The sequence below is a fragment of the Vipera ursinii genome (assembly GCF_947247035.1).
Source record: "Vipera ursinii genome assembly, chromosome: 3".
In the NCBI taxonomy this organism is placed as follows: domain Eukaryota; kingdom Metazoa; phylum Chordata; class Lepidosauria; order Squamata; family Viperidae; genus Vipera; species Vipera ursinii.
The window spans coordinates 43,320,651-43,339,075 of NC_139516.1; the positions used below are offsets into that span (position 1 = coordinate 43,320,651).

General features: G+C 40.6%; 1 protein-coding gene across 2 annotated transcripts in view; it reads left to right on the forward strand.

Moving 5' to 3' along the window:
* The first annotated feature begins 9,125 nt into the window (after positions 1-9,125).
* RAB7B (RAB7B, member RAS oncogene family) overlaps positions 9,126-18,425 on the forward strand; it is a 30,364-nt gene continuing 21,064 nt past the window's right edge. The window contains exons 1-2 of one of the 2 annotated variants that reach the window (XM_083357491.1): positions 9,126-9,348; positions 12,857-12,910. The gene's annotated coding sequence lies outside the window, so the exon portion shown is untranslated. The remainder of the gene's footprint in view (positions 9,349-12,856; positions 12,911-18,425) is intronic. The other variant, XM_083357492.1, reaches the window with a different exon arrangement.

Genomic DNA, 18,425 nt, shown 5'->3' on the forward strand with positions numbered 1-18,425 from the left:
CTTCCCAGGGCCACAACTGGGAAAACTGAGTGACATTTCCTGCCATCTTAAGCAAAAAATATCCTGCTCTTGATTATGTACCCCTAACTCTTTATACCAATTCATACTGCAACTGTCTACTACAGCTCTTCTCCTAGAGAATATTAAGTGCAGTCCCCAAAAATGTATCTCAGTCTATCCTAAAGGATAATATTGTACCCCCCTTCCCTCTGTGTGTATATGTGTGCAGTGGAATTTACCTTTAAGGAAGCAGTAACAATTAATATATTATCTATGGACCTTTTGATATGCATTCAGATTCTATGCTGATCTTGATAAGCTTATTAAATCACATGCTGGCTGGGAATTATCAGATATAATTGCAACACTAGAGAGAACGATAAGATTGGGGAAGACTGTCCTCATCCATGAAAGGGGAAAAACAGAGCTATCATTGTACTCAGATCAATATACTGTATAAATATGGTAGCAAAGTGCAGAATTTAAGAAGGCCAGACATAATGTTCCTTGATGTGAAGGACACTGTAAAATACAACTGGGCCAGCAGCTGTATTTTACTCTAGCAATAATAGGAGAGCATGTTCCACCATACCAAATGGGTTACTGGATGGGGCAGGGCAGGAGAAAAAAAATGGTTCAAATAATGTAGTTTTTACACCAACCCCAGCATTTACTTCCTGATAGTTTCTGATATGGTGATCCTTTACAGCAGACATGTCAAACACAAGGCCCACGGGCCGGATGCGGCCCGACATGTGGTTCCAGCTGGCCCGGGGACCTGCTTGAAAAGAGCGAAGGACTGGCCTGCTGCACCTCAGCCCAGCCCAGGCTGACCAGGTGCTGATCTACAACCTGATTGCATCCAACAAAGACAGAACGCGCTCAGCGTTAAATCCATGGGGCAGCCCCACCCCGCCCCCTGTGTGCATGTGCAAGCAGAGTCCAGTGTCCCTGCTGTCTTGTCACGCATGCTGACTTCATCCAGGATGCCGGCGCTGGCCATCTGCTGTGCACACACTCGGGGTGGGGCAGAGGTGGCAAGGCAGCTCCTTGCTGTTTCCAGTGGATCTTAGGCGAAGTGCGTTCTGGCTTTGATGGATGCAACCAGGTTGTAGATCAGCGCCAAACCCCACCCCCACCAGCACTTCCAGCCTTGCAGCCATGAGGCTTTCCTTTCACTGGGACAGACCCCCCCCCCCATGCAGGATAACAAGACCGGCAGCAACATGGCAGCGCTGGCAATCTCTCCCCTTCCCATCACCTCTTCCTGAGCATGGAGGAAGGAAAGAGATGAAAAGGAGAGAAGGAAGGAAGTGTAGCAGAGAGGGGAATTGGGGGGATTGGCGCTGGCTGGGAGGCTTTGCCAGAGCTGATGTTTCGCAGTTGGGAGCTCCAGAGGCCTCCGTGGGGGTGGGGCGGGGCTCTTGGGGAGGGATTTTTAAAGGGGAAGAGGAGATTGACTGGGGGAAGAAGATTTTTCTGGAGAGACCAGTCAGAAGGAGGGAGAACGAGGTAGGAAGGCAAAACTGTTTTTTATTCTCTCTCCAGAGAATAAACTTCTTACCTCGCTCTCCCTCCTGGCTTGTCTCTCCAAAAAAGAGAAACTAAAATCTTCTTCCCCCAGTCAATTTCCTCTTCCCCTTTAAAAATCCCTCCCCAAGAGCCCCGCCCCGCCCACAGCCTCCACAGAGGCCTCTGGAGCTCCTGACCTCTCTGCCGAAACATCAGAGCTCTGGCAAAGCCTCCTAGGCAGCGCTGATTTCCCCCCAATTCCCCTCTCTGCTACACTTTCTTCCTTCCTTCTCTCCTTCTCATCTTTCCTTCCTTCCAGGAAAGGGTGATGGGAGGGGGAGAGATTGCCAGCGCTGCCATGTTGCTGCCGGTCTTGTTATCCCGCATGGGGGGGTCTGTCCCAGTGAAAGTGATGCCTTGTGACTGCGAGGGTGGAGGTGCTGGTGGAGGGGGGGTGTTGGCGCTGATCTACAACTTGATTGCATCCATCAAAGCCAGAACACACTCAGCCTTAAATCCACGGGGCAGCCCCAGCCCACCCCCTGGGTATGCACACAAGTAGAGTCTGGCATCCCTGCTGGCTGTCTTGCCCTGCAGGCCGTCTCCTGTGCGCACACCCGGGGGCCAGGACAGAGGTGGCGGGGCAGCCTCTTGCTGGTTCCAGTTTATCTTAGGCTGAGTGTGTTCTGGCTTTGATGGACACAACCAGGTTGTAGATCAGCACCCCCCCCCACCAGCACCTCCAGCCTTTCAGCCACGAGGCATCCCTTTCAATGGGACCGCACCCACCCACCCACATAGTATAGGAATGGCCAGCAGCAGCATATTAGTGATGGCAATCCCTCCCCCTCCCATCACCCCTTCCTGAGTGTGGGGGAAGGAAAGAGATGAGAAGGTGAAGGGAGGGAGCGAGGGAAAAAGGGAGGGAGGAAGGAAGGAACAGGGAGGAAGGAATGGCGAGTGGGAGGGAAGAAGGAAGGAACAAAGGAAGGAAGGGAAGAAGGAAGGAAAAGAGGGAGGAAGGAATAGAGGGCGGGAGGGAGGAAGGAAAGATCAGAGGATGGAAGAGAGGGAGGGTGGGAGGGACCATGTCCTGGCACTCACCCAGGTCCCACCCTCCTCTGCCAGAGACTCTCAGATCTGCCCCAGTCCTATCCAGGAACCCCTGAAGCTAGTAATGTCGAGCTGGCCACATCCACCCAGTAGGCCATGCCCATCCTAGCCACACCCACCTAGTAGGTCACACCCATCCTAGCCACACCCACCCAGCCCCCCGAGGGCAACCACAATGTTGATGTGGCCCTCAATGAAATTGAGTTTGACACCCCTGCTTTACAGAATCTTTTTAGATGGGCAAAAGTGAATAAAGACATCACAGGTGATTATAAATAGCATTTGTTCAAACTTCTAAACAATTCTTTTTCTATAAAGGAGTCACTTTGAAAGGCAGGCATTCTATCTCAGCAAAACTCATCCAGAAGTGATTAAAAAAAAGAATTGTAGATTTACCAACTTTTTTTCTCTCATGTTGGTCTTCATTGTAAAAAGATACTGCTAGTACCTTTCCTTGAACTTAAAGGAGGGCTCCAATTTGTTATATGTAGCACTGCCTTTAATTCAGAGTTTTAATATAATTCTAGTAAATTGAGCTTGGGGCTATATTGAAAAGAAAACAAAGCAACATAGATCTGTAAAGTCAAAAACAGAAGTGCCTTAATGATCAATTTGATGATATACAGTAGGTGATAGTATGCCAGTAGGATTTTAAAAAATGTATGCTACAGTCTTACAATGCACATATGAATATTATTTGGATAACCTAGGATTTGTCTATGGATCTCATGATATGTGGACTGGTGGACTGCCTGGAAACATTGTCTCTCTTATTTATCCCCAATTTGATCAGCTTCCATGTAATGGTCACTCTGACTAACATGACTGAAAGGATCATTCTAGGCCTGGTGGCTTGGAAAGATACCAGTCTTTTTTCTCCATCCAGTACAAGTTCATAAACAAAAGTGCCAGCCAAGAAGAACCACGGCTTATTTTGCTCTAGTATCTTTCCATTTTCCTTAAGTAACTATGTATTTTGTATGCTGACTTGATACATAGTCATTGTTTTTTGTTGCCTATTTTAGCTTTGTCAGTTATGAAACCATATATTTTAATTTTATTAATGTAAACATGAGAAGTCTGCTGAGCAATGCAGTATTGGAAGAAGACAATTTAAAGGTGAAGAAAGGTAACAGAATTAAATTTTTTAACAAATTTTCCCCTAATGGTACGTTGCTTTTAGAAGTGGATCACTCGCATGAACAATGAAATATTTAGGAGAGGTACGTAGATGAAGAGTCCTTGACTACATCTCAGAGGATTTTTTAGTGTACTTTTTCCATGTGCTGTGTCAACATTTGAAAAGATAAAATGTTTTGGTTCATCAGGTTTTTATTAGGAGTTGGAGCTGCATTCCACTATGTTGAGCTGTTTCATAAAGCCTTTAAGCAGGGGTCTTCAAACTTGGCCCTTTTATGACTCATGGACCTCAACTCCCAGAATTCCTCAGCCAGTGTGCCTGGCTGAGGAATTCTGGGAGTTGAAGTCCATGAGTCATAAAAGGAACAAGTTTGAAGACCCCTGCCTTTAAGTATTTGTATTTCATTACATACCATGTAGTATGAAGAATCATCAGTGCCTTTTATCTTAAGCAATCTTTTCTCAAGTTTGTGCCTTCAAAGAGTTTGGTTGGGGATTCTAGAAATTGTACTCTGCCACATATAGAGACCACCAGACTGGGGAAGAATGGCCTGGATGGGAATCACAGAATCTTTTCATGAAAAGATATGACAACAATGCCACCAAACATTGGATGCTTGGCAAATGAAAAGAAAATTTAGTACATTTCATTTGCATTTCTATCCTATCTATAGTGTAGGTTGATATTATAAACATGTTCTAAAACAATCTGCTATGCATTCTTTCATATTTCGTTGAGAGTTTTGAGCATTTTCAAAATGGAAGCGAATGTATTTCTTCAGGAAGAACGCAATTGTGCCACAGAATGAAATATTTCTCCAACTATCCTCTCCAAGTAGCCATTCATAAATCAATACAATTTATTCAAATTAACGTATTAGATAAATGATCTGAAGGGGAAAATGAAAGAAACACAACTTCTATTTTTTATGGCTGTTCAATAACCAGCATAAACTCTGTTGCTGCAGTGAGTTATTCGTAACAGCTGACCTTAGGTAACATCTGCAGATCAGCAAATTACAGTGAAACATGTGATATCACAGTCTCAAAACTGATTCATATTGTTTTAAAAGTCTGACATGAAATTCTTGAGGTTTTTAAAAATAACTATTTTAAGGATTTTTTGCATGTTTAAATTTCATGTAATGTCAAAAAGTCTGTTAGTTTCTGCACATAACAGTCTCCTTCCTCAGGCTCAATTGGCCTCTTGTTCCAACAGGTTCACAAGTAGGATTAGTAAACTAATTGCATTTAATTCCTCATTTTGTCTTACTACGTTGACACAGGCCAGTCATTTTATACACTGCCCTGAGTTGTACAAATAATGAATCTAATAAATCTAAACAAATCTAATAACCAAATAATTAAATAATATCACATTGTTATGTATTGGGCTCAATTCTAACACCACGTGGTAAGCTGGAGCAGCTAATGGCTCTCCAGCAACCCAGACTCCAGGTCTCCAGTGCTGCTATTGGCTGCCCCTAGGTGGCAATGGTGCTGCTATTGGCTGCGGCTTAGGGGCGAGGCTATAAATTGCTGCAAGCTGCAGCCCAATTCTCAGTTCAGATCCTGCAAGCAATAAACCATGAGCTTTGCTGAACTCACTTGCCTCTTTTCCTGCGCGAAGAACTCATTACACAACACACATTACTTTAAGATTCTGGACAAAGTCATGAAGTCATCAGAAATGAAACTCAGTTCAAAGAATAATAATTCTGCAGTCCACATTAAGATCCCAGATGCAACAATCCAAATTAAGCTTCCAAAATTATAAGTAAAAGGTCAGATAAAAATATTTTTTTCATAAATCTTGAAAATATTACATCAGTTTTATGGTTTTTGAAAGGCTGACTGCTTTACTCACTGAACTGCTGTAATTTTCATCACAGGATTCATATGTAAAAATAGTGCTTACTTTCTTAGTTCCCTTTTTTATTATTGCCTAATACATTAATTTAACCTCTGTTGTGGAACTAGGAGATTGTGAGCTAGTAATCAGCAATGATTTGAGGGAAATGATGTTATTAGATTTTTATCCCACCTTTCTTTATAAGTAGCTCAACATGGTGAACATACATAACACTCTTTCCTCCCCTTTTCCCACAACAACCCTATTATATTAATCATACTTCCCAAAAATGAATTCTATGAGGTGGGCTGGGATGGTAGAAATTGACTAGTCCAAGGTCACTCAGCCATCTTTCATGTTTTTCTATGTAATAAACAAGGAATACTACTTTTGTATGTCTCCAGGAAATGTCAATATTGTACCTGGAAATCTGAAAAATTTTGCTGGCAAAAGGCCATAATACAAATAATTGAAAATAATTTTGAAGTCCAGTTGTACAAGCCAGATGGATTCATATTTCATGTTTAGCATCAGGTGTATAAAAAGCAACTATTGCTATCATACTAGATTCAGCATGCTCCCCAAGAAAAGTAATTAAAGGTGTGCTCTATGTTACTTGTCCCAGCTTCTGCCAACATAGCAGTTTGAAAGCACGTAAAAATGCAAGTAGAAAAATAGGGACCACTCCGGTGGGAAGGTAACAGCGTTCCGTGCGCCTTTGGCGTCTAGTCATGCCGGCCACATGACCACGGAGACATCCTTGGACAAGCGCTGGCTCTTCGGCTTTAAAACGGAGATGAGCACCGGCCCCTAGAGTCGGAAACGACTAGCATGCATGTGCGGGGGAACCTTTACCTTTACTATGTGTGTGGGGTGGAGGGAAGGAGGGAGAGAAAATGTTGAGAAAGGTTTTATTTTTTATTTATTTTATTTTATTAGATTTATATACCGCCCCTCTCCAAGGACTCGGGGCGGTGTACAGGGCAATTAAAACGCTAACAACACGCAAGGTATAAAAATTAAATTTTGATAAGAAGGCTATCATATCTTAACTGCAAATGTCTTGACAACTACTTGATGGCATCAAAAAGAGGGGTTTCTTAATTGCTTTTCTATTATCTAGTTATCCCAGTTAATGCAACTCAGATGTTGTAGGATTGGCACAGGCGCCCCAACTTTTAAAATTATGAATGAAACCAAAGAATTAGCACACTGTATCAGGCTCATATTTGCATCCTTTTTCCTTCTTCAATCTCTTGCCATTACAATGGCTATGTGAGATGAGAACATCACCATCCTTCTCTACTAGGATATTTCCGTATTGGAAATATTGTATCAACTGGATTCCTTCCAATCACTAAGTAATTCAGAGCCTACAATGCCATGGCAACTAGTTAGTTTTTTTCTGCAGAGAACTCTGGGTTTTTATAAGCTATTTTCATACAATACACAATGTAGCTTGTATGTAGCCTACCATGTTATATCACCACAACCAAAACCATCTGTATAACAAGATTTAGAGATAAGCATGTCTGAGAAAAATAAGACAACTCAACTCATTCATTTGTTTGTTAGAAGTATATTTCATCTTTCCTTAGGGCAGGGGTGTCAAACTCAATTTCATTGAGGTTGCCCTCAGGGGGCTGGGTGGGTTTGGCCAGGAATAGATGTAGCACTGCTTTCCTGGAGACAGATTTCTGACAAAGAAAGCTGTCGAAGCAAAGAAAAGATATCAGTGAGGTTGCACTTTTATCATTCCAATGTGATCATGCATAAAGTCATCCCCTTCCTTCCTTATTAAACAGTAACCCAAAAGCCTGACAGCACCTCTATTATCTTTTCTTCAAATACAGTATTCAGTTTATGATCCCAGCAGCAATGCAGTGCTAAATGCACAGCCAAGTGGCTAGATTCACACAACACAACTAATTTTGTTTTAATCAATTAAGCAAATATGAGACCATATAATGTGCAAGTAAATAAGATCAGGCATATACAGCATAATACTTGATGTGTTAGGGCTGATTGCAGTCCTGCTCAGTGTTATCTCAACAAACTGGTGCACACATTTAATCACATCAGTTGGCAAGTGTATCACAGTAAGCTTTAAAATATCTCTTTAGCAACAGCAAGAAAAAAATTGCTATCTTCATTTTTAAAAATTAGAAATACAAACAATCCTGCAAATAAACACTATTAAACTACCAAAACAGGAAAAGAAAATGTGTGGCCTTCCAGATACTGCTGAATTATAACTCTGTGTTTATATATAATAGGTTTAACAAGTATTTATTTAATAAATCACAATTAGCTGGTTTTTGCAACGTTAAAACTATTAAGCACAGTTTTACAAATCACAATGGCCGAGTTCATACAACAAAAATCTTAGTCTCCTGCAATACTGCTGTGCTGGCTGGAAATGTAGGGAAGTCAGTTCAGCTGAAACACACCAGGTTTGGGAAAGATAATTATTCTAATAATTTGTCTAAAACAATATTTTTATTGCTGTTTATGAAATTAGGGAAGTCAAAACTGCAACTAATAGGTAAAACTGTATGCTAGGTAAGGATTTCCTCATTACATTTTGGTAGCTCCAAACGAAACTAAAGAACAGTAGAGTAAAATTCTGCCTTCAATCTGCTCTATGGAATACATATACCGTATTTTCCGGCGTATAAGATGAATTTTTAACCCATGAAAATCATCTCAAAATTTGGGGGGGGTCATCTTATATGCCCAGTCATCTTATACGCCAGAAAATACGGTAATTCTCTTCCTCTCTTGCCCCTTCAGTTAAAACAGCCAAACACCTGGGACTTTAGAAACTCAACCAAACTGATCAACCATCAAGGTTTGTAGATGACTGGGCATCTGAACTAGAGTCCTTCTTTCATTGCAGCACATGACCTCTCTATGCTTGGGTTTGTATAACACAAGCAGAAAGCAGGAACTATAATGCATTCAAAGTATTCATTAAATTAACTCTGGAAAGCCAGCCACGAGTAAGCAAGTCCTACAAGCACATTAGAGCTCCTAAAAATAGAAAAACAGAAGGCTAAGGGTAAGGTTGCCTTCTGGATGGGGTCGACTCCCAGCATTTGTTTGGAAATTAAATCGGGCACTGTTATGTAGCAGCAAATGGTGAGCAAAGGCACGGGGACTTCTTCAAGAATTTGGACCAGACTGCCAACTGTTTTCCGCTCGTCTCCGCGGGTTTAAGGAAAACCTCAAATGCAGCTGGCGAAAGCGTGGCCGTCTGCGGCTGAAAGTCCCAAGGCGCCCGGCAGCAAAGTCGCAGAGATCGGGCTTGGCTTTGGGTTCCGTGCCTGCGAGTTGTAGCCAAAACTCCACTTCCTCTTCGCTCTGCCAGCTACGTAAAAAACAAAAATAATAATCTGCAGGCTCAGCTCTCTCCCTTCAGCCTCGCTTGCGCAACGTCATGGGGGGGCGGTCTTTTGAGTCACCCTCCCACGCTACTCTTGAGGCTGGGAGCGGGGCGGGGGGGGGGGGAAGAGAAGAGATCCCAACAAAGACAGCGCGTGTTTGGAGGAGCTGCTGGGAGTTGGGATCCTGCCCCAAACTTTCGACTGATCTTCGTTCCTTGTTGAGATTCGGGGTTTCCCCGATCGTTTTCGGGAGCGGAGGACTCAAGAGGCTCTGTTCCGAACTTTCCCGGCGAGTCAGCACAACCTGGCAACAAAACTTCAAATCCGGCAGAAGCAACAACGCCAGTAAGAAATTTGGGACTGGCTCTCTCCTCGAGCCAGGTGTAGCCTGCCAGGGTGGGTTAGGTGTGACGGATAACGTCGCTGCACAGGAGGTGGCAGCCGAGCTGGCCAGGCGCCGAGGCAGATCGGCGTTGAGCTTTAGCATCCAAACCAGACCTGGACATCTGGCGAATCGCGAGGTGTCCCGACCTGGCAAGAGTCGTAGCAAAAATAATAATAATAATAATTAGTTTTTAAATTCTTCGAGCGCTACTGCCGAAGCGTGTATTTAGTAGCCTTTCCCATCTGGGGAGGCCTTTCAGCTACAATATCTTGGGCCCAATTGGCGTGTTATTCCGGAACATTTGAAGGACGACGAAGCTGGGGAAGGCTGGAATAAGGTTATGTCCAAGAAATGTAAAGATGAGGGTGGAAAAGAGTAGTTTGTTTTTATTCCTTCAGCTTCTTCACCGGATTTGGGCAGAAAAATAACAAGATGCAGTGTTAGGCCGTGAGAAAAAAAAAAGGAGTTTCTGAATCCATCGGCATAATGTAAACATTCATTTTGAAACCAAGCATCTAAAAGAAAGGGAAATCTGTTACGATTCACTCAGTTATGACTTGAATTAGGCGTGGTTGGGGTGTTCCTCTTTGGAGCCAAGTCTTAACATGGACAGCTAGGGAGAAATACACTAGAAAAAAAAAAGAAATTTGAATGATCTCATCTGATTCCTTGCATAAAAAGTAGGCTGGCTTCTTTGTATTTTACCAGTGGCTCAGTAGGCTTAGAATAGATACGGTATTCCACTTAGTAAATAGAGACAAACAGTGGGAAGAAGTTTAATTTGTTTATAAGAAATTTGTTATAACACAATTTTGTGTTATGCAATTTTATTTGTTTATAACACAATTCTGAACAGCTTTTAGAAAAGGAAAGTCCTGTTTGAGTTTTTAAAAAAAAATCCTTACATTTTATTGAACCTGCTTCCAGATAAGCAGATTCACTTGATTTCAGGGACTTTCTGAGCACGTAGACATGCATACACTTGTACTATAAGCAGGTTAAACTTTTGAAGTGGCTTACTCCCAGATACAGTCATCATGATATGGCTGCAGCTTCAGTTTGGGATGGATGTGAAAAATTTGGAAGCAGGATTGGCAAAACCAAAACTGGTCACCATGCCAGCCTGACTCCTTATGAAACTGAAGAATAAATATTCTGCCCTGGATAGCAGGTAAGAAACTAGACATGAGTTGCATAGGATACCAAACCTGTTTAGAGAAATGCAAGCAATACAGCAAGGTTGAACATGAATAAAAATATAGGGGATGAAAAATTTGTATTGTAAAGCAGGGTGTGTTTCAGCTGTAACAAAAGAATTGCCCAAGTATAACTTGAGGTTTCCTGCTGCAGTGTGGGGGGGTTTTCATTTGACTTGTATTTTATTTTTCAGTGTGGCCTTCTTGAGCCAGTGCACAACCTGAAATATAGTTTATGCATTTGCCAGCCATGTCAACATTTTTCTGAATTTTAAATGCACACAATTTGCACAAATTAGGGGAAAATGAACAAAAAATTAAAATGCAATAGGGAAACCTATATATACATTGGTATAAAATGTATATATTTGAGCTCAACTAGAAGGAGTTTGGGCAATTCTTCATAGACATGATTATTTGGATCACACTGCACTTGGTGTCTCTTTGGGCACTACTGCTGTGCTGCACCATTTAATAATAACCGTCTGAAGTAGTTTTGTTTTTACCTCCTGAAGAAGTACATGTAAGATGGCCATTGTATAAGGATACATTTGCCCCACTTGAAAGTCTTCATGTGGCATAGCAAGTATTCATTAACCAGAAGGCCGGGAGACTAAAAAATATGAAGAACGGCTGCAGACTTGGGTTTGGCTAGTCTAAAGAAAAGAAGAAATAGGAGAGACATAATAGCAGTGTTCCAGTACTTGAGGGGCTGCCACAGAGAAGAGGGGGTTGCGTTATTTACCAAAGCATCAGAGGGAAAGACGAGAAACAGTGGTTGGAAATTGATCAAAGAGAGAAGCCACCTGGAATTAAGGAGAAACTTCCTGACAGTGAGGATAATTAACCAGTGAAACAGCCTGCCTCCAGAAATCGTGGACGCTCCATCACTGGAGATTTTTAAGAAGCCACTTGTCTAAGATGGTTTAGGTTCTCCTGCTTGAGCAGGGGGCTGGACTAGAAGACCTCCAAGGTCCCTTCATACTCTACTCTACTTTACTCTAGTCTAGTCTATCCTATCCTACCCTATCCTATCCCATCCTATCCTATTCTAAATCACAAAGTATAAAAGTTATTTGTATCTCTTTTGTGCCATGGGTAATCAACTGTTGTATATGGTATCATTTGAGTATACAATAAAGATTCTAATCTTGCTAAGCTATGTCTTTGATCCATGTCTGTGAATTTTTTTGTCAAGTAAGTCAGGGAAAAACCATGAAGTATTAGGTTTATGATTTAATCACTGAGTCTAATCCAGGGAAGCCAGTTATTAGCTCTTAGGTAGCTTAGAAATTGTTTATCTTGCTCCTTTGCACAGATCATCATGGGGGGGGGGAGTTGGGAGTAAAACCCTACTAGCATTCATGGATCTCATGGCAAGATCTTGTTGCAGCATTCAGGGAATTTGTTTTTATAAAGGTTTCGAGCTATTTCTCTGGGTGCTATCAGACCACCTTGGAAAATTCTCTTGGGGATCCTACAAGGCCTCTCATATTATTTAATATAACAATATTATATGTCATCAACATGGCAATACTTAGCTATATTCCTTTCATGTGCTTTCACGGTTTGATGTTTCCAGAATCTCAATGTGTCCAGGCTGTAAAGGACTGGGAAAATAGTTAGCCAAAGCTGAATTCTAACAGGATCAATAATAATTAAACGTTCTGATGAGGTTGCATTTCCTTTTATGGGGCATACAATATTCACAGTCTGGTGCCCCCAAAATGACACTGAGCAATCACTTAACATTAGTGGCAAAGATACACATGTAACATCAGTGCTGGATAACTACAAATCTGTGACAAGATTGAGCTGAAAAAATCAAGACGTGTCCTTTCACGAAAGAGATGGACTAAATTTGGTGGTTCATAAAATGGTAACCTGAGGGTTGTACAGTAATACCTGATATGTGAGGTAACCCTTGAAAATGCCTAAAATTGGAACTGGCTCAAAAAATTAGAAGCAGAGTCCTCCTATTTCTCGCCAGATTGCTGTGTTTCTGTTAGTTAACTAACAAAACACAAAACAAAAACACTGTTCATATAGTTAAAATATGAAAACATTACCCATGTTTTATTTCTTCTTTTTTACTTCATTTTTTACCACTTTGGGTGTCGAGGAAGATACAAATTCTGGTTCTTGCATTTCTAATGGCCTCCACCATTATTATTTGATATTGTAGCATGTCTTTGATATTGTCTCTCCAAATTCTTTTGACTCTGCCTCATGTTCTTTGGCATTCTCCTCTTTTTGTTTATGACACATATAGAATCCCAAGAATCCCAAGTCATTCACTCCAGGGAAGCAAACCGTGTAGTTTAAGGTTGGTTCTATTCCTGTGTTTCTTTATTGGTTATTATTATTTGAAATAATTTACTAGATGGTATTTGAGATTCATTCATAATATTTGGCTTTGATCAATACAATACTGTATTTATTATTTAGTGTTATATGTTAGGTCTATGCTAAGCTTTATAGGTTATTCAGTTTGAAGAAAATGAAGTCAAATTACTGTATTGGACCAGATCGATAAACTTATGTTTTTACTTACCAAAATAGTTTTTGCATGAATTCTCTTCAGCTGCTTCTCTACTACTTTAGACAGATGTTGTATATATATAAGACAGGCACAGAAGAAATTTGCCTTGATGCAAAGCAAGCCAGGGAGAATTAAATCCATCTTGATGTTTATAAAGTAGATTATCTTTCTTCTACACTTCACTGTACATCCTGGGATGGATTAGATCATTTTATACATGTATATTAGGTGTAGTTTGTTCTGCAAATTGCCTTGAGATGATTTATGACATTAAGGATGGATTGAAATTGCTGCTGTTGATCAAGTGTCACTATCAGATCAGGATCTGTGTATGGTTCCCATATAACAAGTGTGGTCTTCTTTGTGGTTCCATCTCTGATAATTAGATTCTTAAAGCTAGAGGTAGCACAGAGTTGAGTAGCCCCATCTCTAGGTCCCCCCAGATTTTGGAGATCGTTTATTATTTGCTCATTTCTTTGATATTTCTGCACAAGGCCCTTTAATAACAACACACTGCTTTTTTAGCTTGGTTAAAAAAATTAATGAGGCTGAGTTTGAAATATGACTACACTTAAAAGAACTGCATAGACCATGATGAATGTACTGTATCCACTGTCTTCTAAGAGCTCTGTAGAGATCTATGCTAGTTCTTAATGCTGAAGGTGGAGTGGCTAGTGAAAAAAACACCAATGCTCTTATGGTTGGATGGTCAGCTGCCAGTGAGAGCTGCTTTGAGTTTTCTCTTTATTATTGTTGTTATTGGTATCATTATTTAAGTAGTATTATGTGGCGGTGTTGATGAACAATTTGAAACTTCATGAAGGGACTGATGAACTGAAGCGTTTGGAGATTGTTGCTTAAAGTATACACTGTGGAAATCTTGCAAATCTCCAAGCAGGTTAATGAAATACCTAGCTGGTCATTGCTTCAGTTTTAAGCCTGACTTATACAGTCATATTCAAGGAGATAATAAAATGAATAAACATAAACACATGCAACCAATTTAATTATATCTGCTGCATAACTAATTCATTTTCTGATGGTGCTGCATTTTTAAAAACCCTGACTCTTTAATTTTATTTAGTTTACACCATTTGAACCATTGGCAATATTAATCTAAGCTAAATATGTTTTCCATTGTTTGCAGTGCTATTTTTTTTTCTGGACCTGTTTTTTTGGTCTAAAACAAAGCTTCAGGAGCTATGAATGGTATCCTAAAGAAGGAAAGAATGTTGATTCATTTCAGTTGTGTCTAGTTGTTTCTTGCAGCTTAAATTATAGTAGATTATGTGGGAGGAGGGAAAGGAAAATCTTGTGCTTATCACAAGCATAATAACTTGAGAAGCATAATAACTTTGCTTTAAAAAGAGATGGTAATTTTATGAAACAGGCCCTTCAACAAAGCTGATTGATGCTTTTTGGATTTAAACAGGTAGTGCTATGAAAATCTAAAAGATAAGTTAGTGCTGTATCTTACAAGAACATTGTAGAAACTCCCACCCGCCTAATAAATGACCAGGATATCATTACCAGATGTACTGTATAAGAAAGATTATAGTTGAAATCTGAGTAGCACTGCCAATTACTTACTAGCTGTACTTTCACCTTTGCTGGGCAGCGATGGGAATGGAAAATGTTTATGTAATTAAATAGTAGCAAAACTGTTTTCCTGCATACTCATCATTCACGAGTCTACTTCTTTCAAAATCATACATGAATGAGTCATATGTTTGTTTGGAAGGCAAGTTTCACCATGAGATCTGGAAGTATGGTGCTTTTGGTCTTCTGGGCCTCTGGGATCATTCATTTTACAGTACATGGTGTTTGTTCTAGCATAAAATGATGGATAAGAAAGCTTTATTTAAAATCAGAGTGATACTCACTGTGTATCCTCTGCAGAAATGTTATCCATTAGTGCATTCCTATTTAGTCCCACAGAGTTCTTCTGTGGAAATCTGGCTGTGAGTTTTGGAAGAACCTGGTCCATGGTTATCTCTCTCTGGGTTAAGAGGATGGGGCTCCATCTCTGGTTACAGCTGGTGATGATCTGTGATCAAGCTTTATATATATATATATATATATATATATATATATATATATATATATATATATATATATATATATATATATATATATTTGTTAATTTACTTTGTATTTACTTTGTTCCTTGGTACAGTAGATCTATGAGCTGTACAGGTAGCCCTTGACCTACAGCCACAGTTGAGCCCAAAATTTCTATTGCAAAGCAAGGCAATTGTTAAGTGAGTCTCTCTCATGCATTTTACGATCTTTTTGACCACAGATGTTAAGCGAATCACTTCAGTTAAGTGAATCAGGTGGTTGTTAAGCAAATCTGGCTTCCCCCATTGATTCTGCTCATCAGAAGCTCCCTAGGAAAGTTGTAAATGACAACCCCAGGACGCTGCAGCCATCTTAAATATATGGTGGTTGCCAAGCACCTGTATTTTGATCATGTGACTGGGGATACTGCAATGGTTGTAAGTGTGAGAACCAGTTATAAATCACTTTTTTCAGTGCCGTTCTAACTTCAAATGGTCACTAAACAAATGGTTCTATATGGAGGACTACCTATATAGCAGGAAGGTAGGTAGAGAGAGAGAGACAGATAGATAGAGGCATACAAATAACACAAGGTAAGAATGCTATTCTTACCTGTCAGTACTCTTAGAGCTGATGACATATTCCATAGGATACAAGATTACTGCTATCCGATGTCTCCCCTCTAAATTCCTATATAAACACGAACTGATGGCACAGCAGCATATTCAGCACTTCTCTAGCTCTGATAAGCCACCACACAGAAAGGAAGTATGGAGAGTTTTTCATTTTTAAAAAGCAAACCAAAAGGCACATTTTACATTGGAGATACCGTATTTTCCGGTGTATAAGATGACTGGGCGTATAAGACGACCCCCCAACTTTTGAGACGATTTTCAAGATTTTTCGTCTTATACGCCGGAAAATCAGCGAGCCCGGGAAGGCACGCCCTCCCCTCTCACTTTGGAGGAAGCAGGGCAGGCTGGCATCTGGTAGGAACCGGCAGGGCAGTCCTGCGCACGCGTGCGCTCCCGGGCTGTTATGGAGCACTCCTTAGCAGCCAGGGAGTGCGCGCGTGTGCAGGACTGCCCTGCCGGCTCCCGCCCGACGCTCTTTCCTCTTCAGGCAGCATCCCCGAGGACTCCTTAGGAGCCGGGGAGCGATGCTGCCTCAACATCATAGTAAGCCAATCTGATTCCACACAGTTCATTATTTTCTGAATTATTATTTGATCGGGTGGGCTAAAATCCCTCTTCCAATATTGGGCCCACACCACTCTTGCAGCAGTGGTTATATGTAACAGCAGGTACCATGCAGTTCTATTTATATTTTGTGGTCTTTCTTATCCCCAATAAAAAATACCTCAGGACACAATTGTATATGGTATCCCAACATCTCAATTAGCCATTTCTGAATTTTCTTCCAGAATTTCATAGCCTCTCGACAGGTCCACCATTGGTGGAAATATGTGCCTTCTTTGACCCCACATTTCCAACATGTTGGGGATGTTCCCGGAAACATTTTGGCGAGCCTGGCTGGCGGTAAATGCCAACGATATACCATGTTATATATATTTTCTTTATATGCTATTGACCGTGTTAACTTAATATTCTTAGTCCAAATTTCGCTCCACCTCTCAGTATCTATTGAGCAACCTAGATCTCTCACCCAGGCATGAATCGAGGTCTTTGCGCCTTCCTCAGCTATTTCCATAGCCATAAAAAATTTATAACACTTGGATAAGATCTTTTCATTCGCTCCCAACAAAATCCTATCCAGGGTATGGAGCTCTCAGCAAATTCCAGACCTCTGCCTATCCTTCGTGTATTTACTACTGATTTGTAGATAAGTCCACCAATCTAAATTTAGCCCCTGTTCCTGAAGTGTTTTTAAATTCCCATTTGAATCTAATATCTAATATCTAATATCTCTTTATAAGTCAACTTTTTCTCAAAATTATATAGAGCCGGATAAATCACAGCTTCCAGTGGTGAAATCCAAAGTGGCACTTTATTATAATATATTTTCCTAATTCTGGTCCAGGTCTCAATCAAGACTCCACGTAAATAATGCTTAGTGAAATATTCTGGGAGTCTACCTCGTTCCCACCATAGGTGGGCGTGCCACCCCTGCTGGAGATCATGGCCTTCAATTACCAACAATCATTTATGTGCCAATATTACCCATTCACGAATCCATACCAGGATCGCCGAATTATAGTAGTATTGCCAGTTTGGAACCCCGAATCCACCTTGTTCCTTCAGTTTCTGCATCATTTTTAATCTAATTCGGGGTTTCTTGCCCTGCCAAATGAATCTACTGGTACTCCTATCTAAATTCCTAAAAAAAAAAATTATCTAGTCTAGCCAGGGCCATCTGAAAAAGGAATACCAATCTAGGCAAGACCTGGGTTTTAATCAAAGCTATCTGACCCATTAGCGATAGTTGTAGCTTACGCCATTTCTGTAAATCTTTCTCCATTTGTCTGACCAATTTTAAATGATTATCCTCCTTTATTGAGGAACATCTATCAGATAGCCATATACCCAAATATTTAATTTTATGAACTATCTGGAAGCCCAAAGTATTTTGAAGTTCTAATCTCTGTGTTCCCGTCATGTTTTTAACTATAATATTCATTTTTTCTTTATTTATTCATAGTCCAGCTACTTCACCAAATTTCTGTATCCTATCAATAAGTCGGCAGCCAGAAGTTAGTGGCTCTTCCAAGACAAAGGCCAGATCGTCTGCAAACACCTGGACTTTGTATTCTTGTTCTAACCTTCAGCCCTCTTATTCCCAAATCCTGTCTAATTGACCTAATATAAACAACAATGGAGAAAGTGGGCAGCCTTGTCTCGTGCCTTTCGCTGTCGTCACTTCATCTGACTCTTCTCCATTGACCAAAATCTTGGCCTTCTGTTGACTGTAAATGGCCTGAATTATATTCAAGAAATAATTGCCAACCTCCATATATTTCAATTGTGATATGAGGTAATTCCAATTAACTCTGTCAAAGGCTTTCTGGGCATCTAAAAAGATGCTTTTTAGGATGGGCCTCATAATATTCCAAAACATCTATTATAATTTGCACATTGTCTTTTAATTGTCTAGCAGGTAAAAAACCACTTTGATCAATATGAATAAATTCATTGATATATCACTTAAATCTAGCCACCATTACCGCTGTGAAGATTTTGTAGTCAGAGTTAAGAAGTGAAATGGGCCTATAGTTATGTAT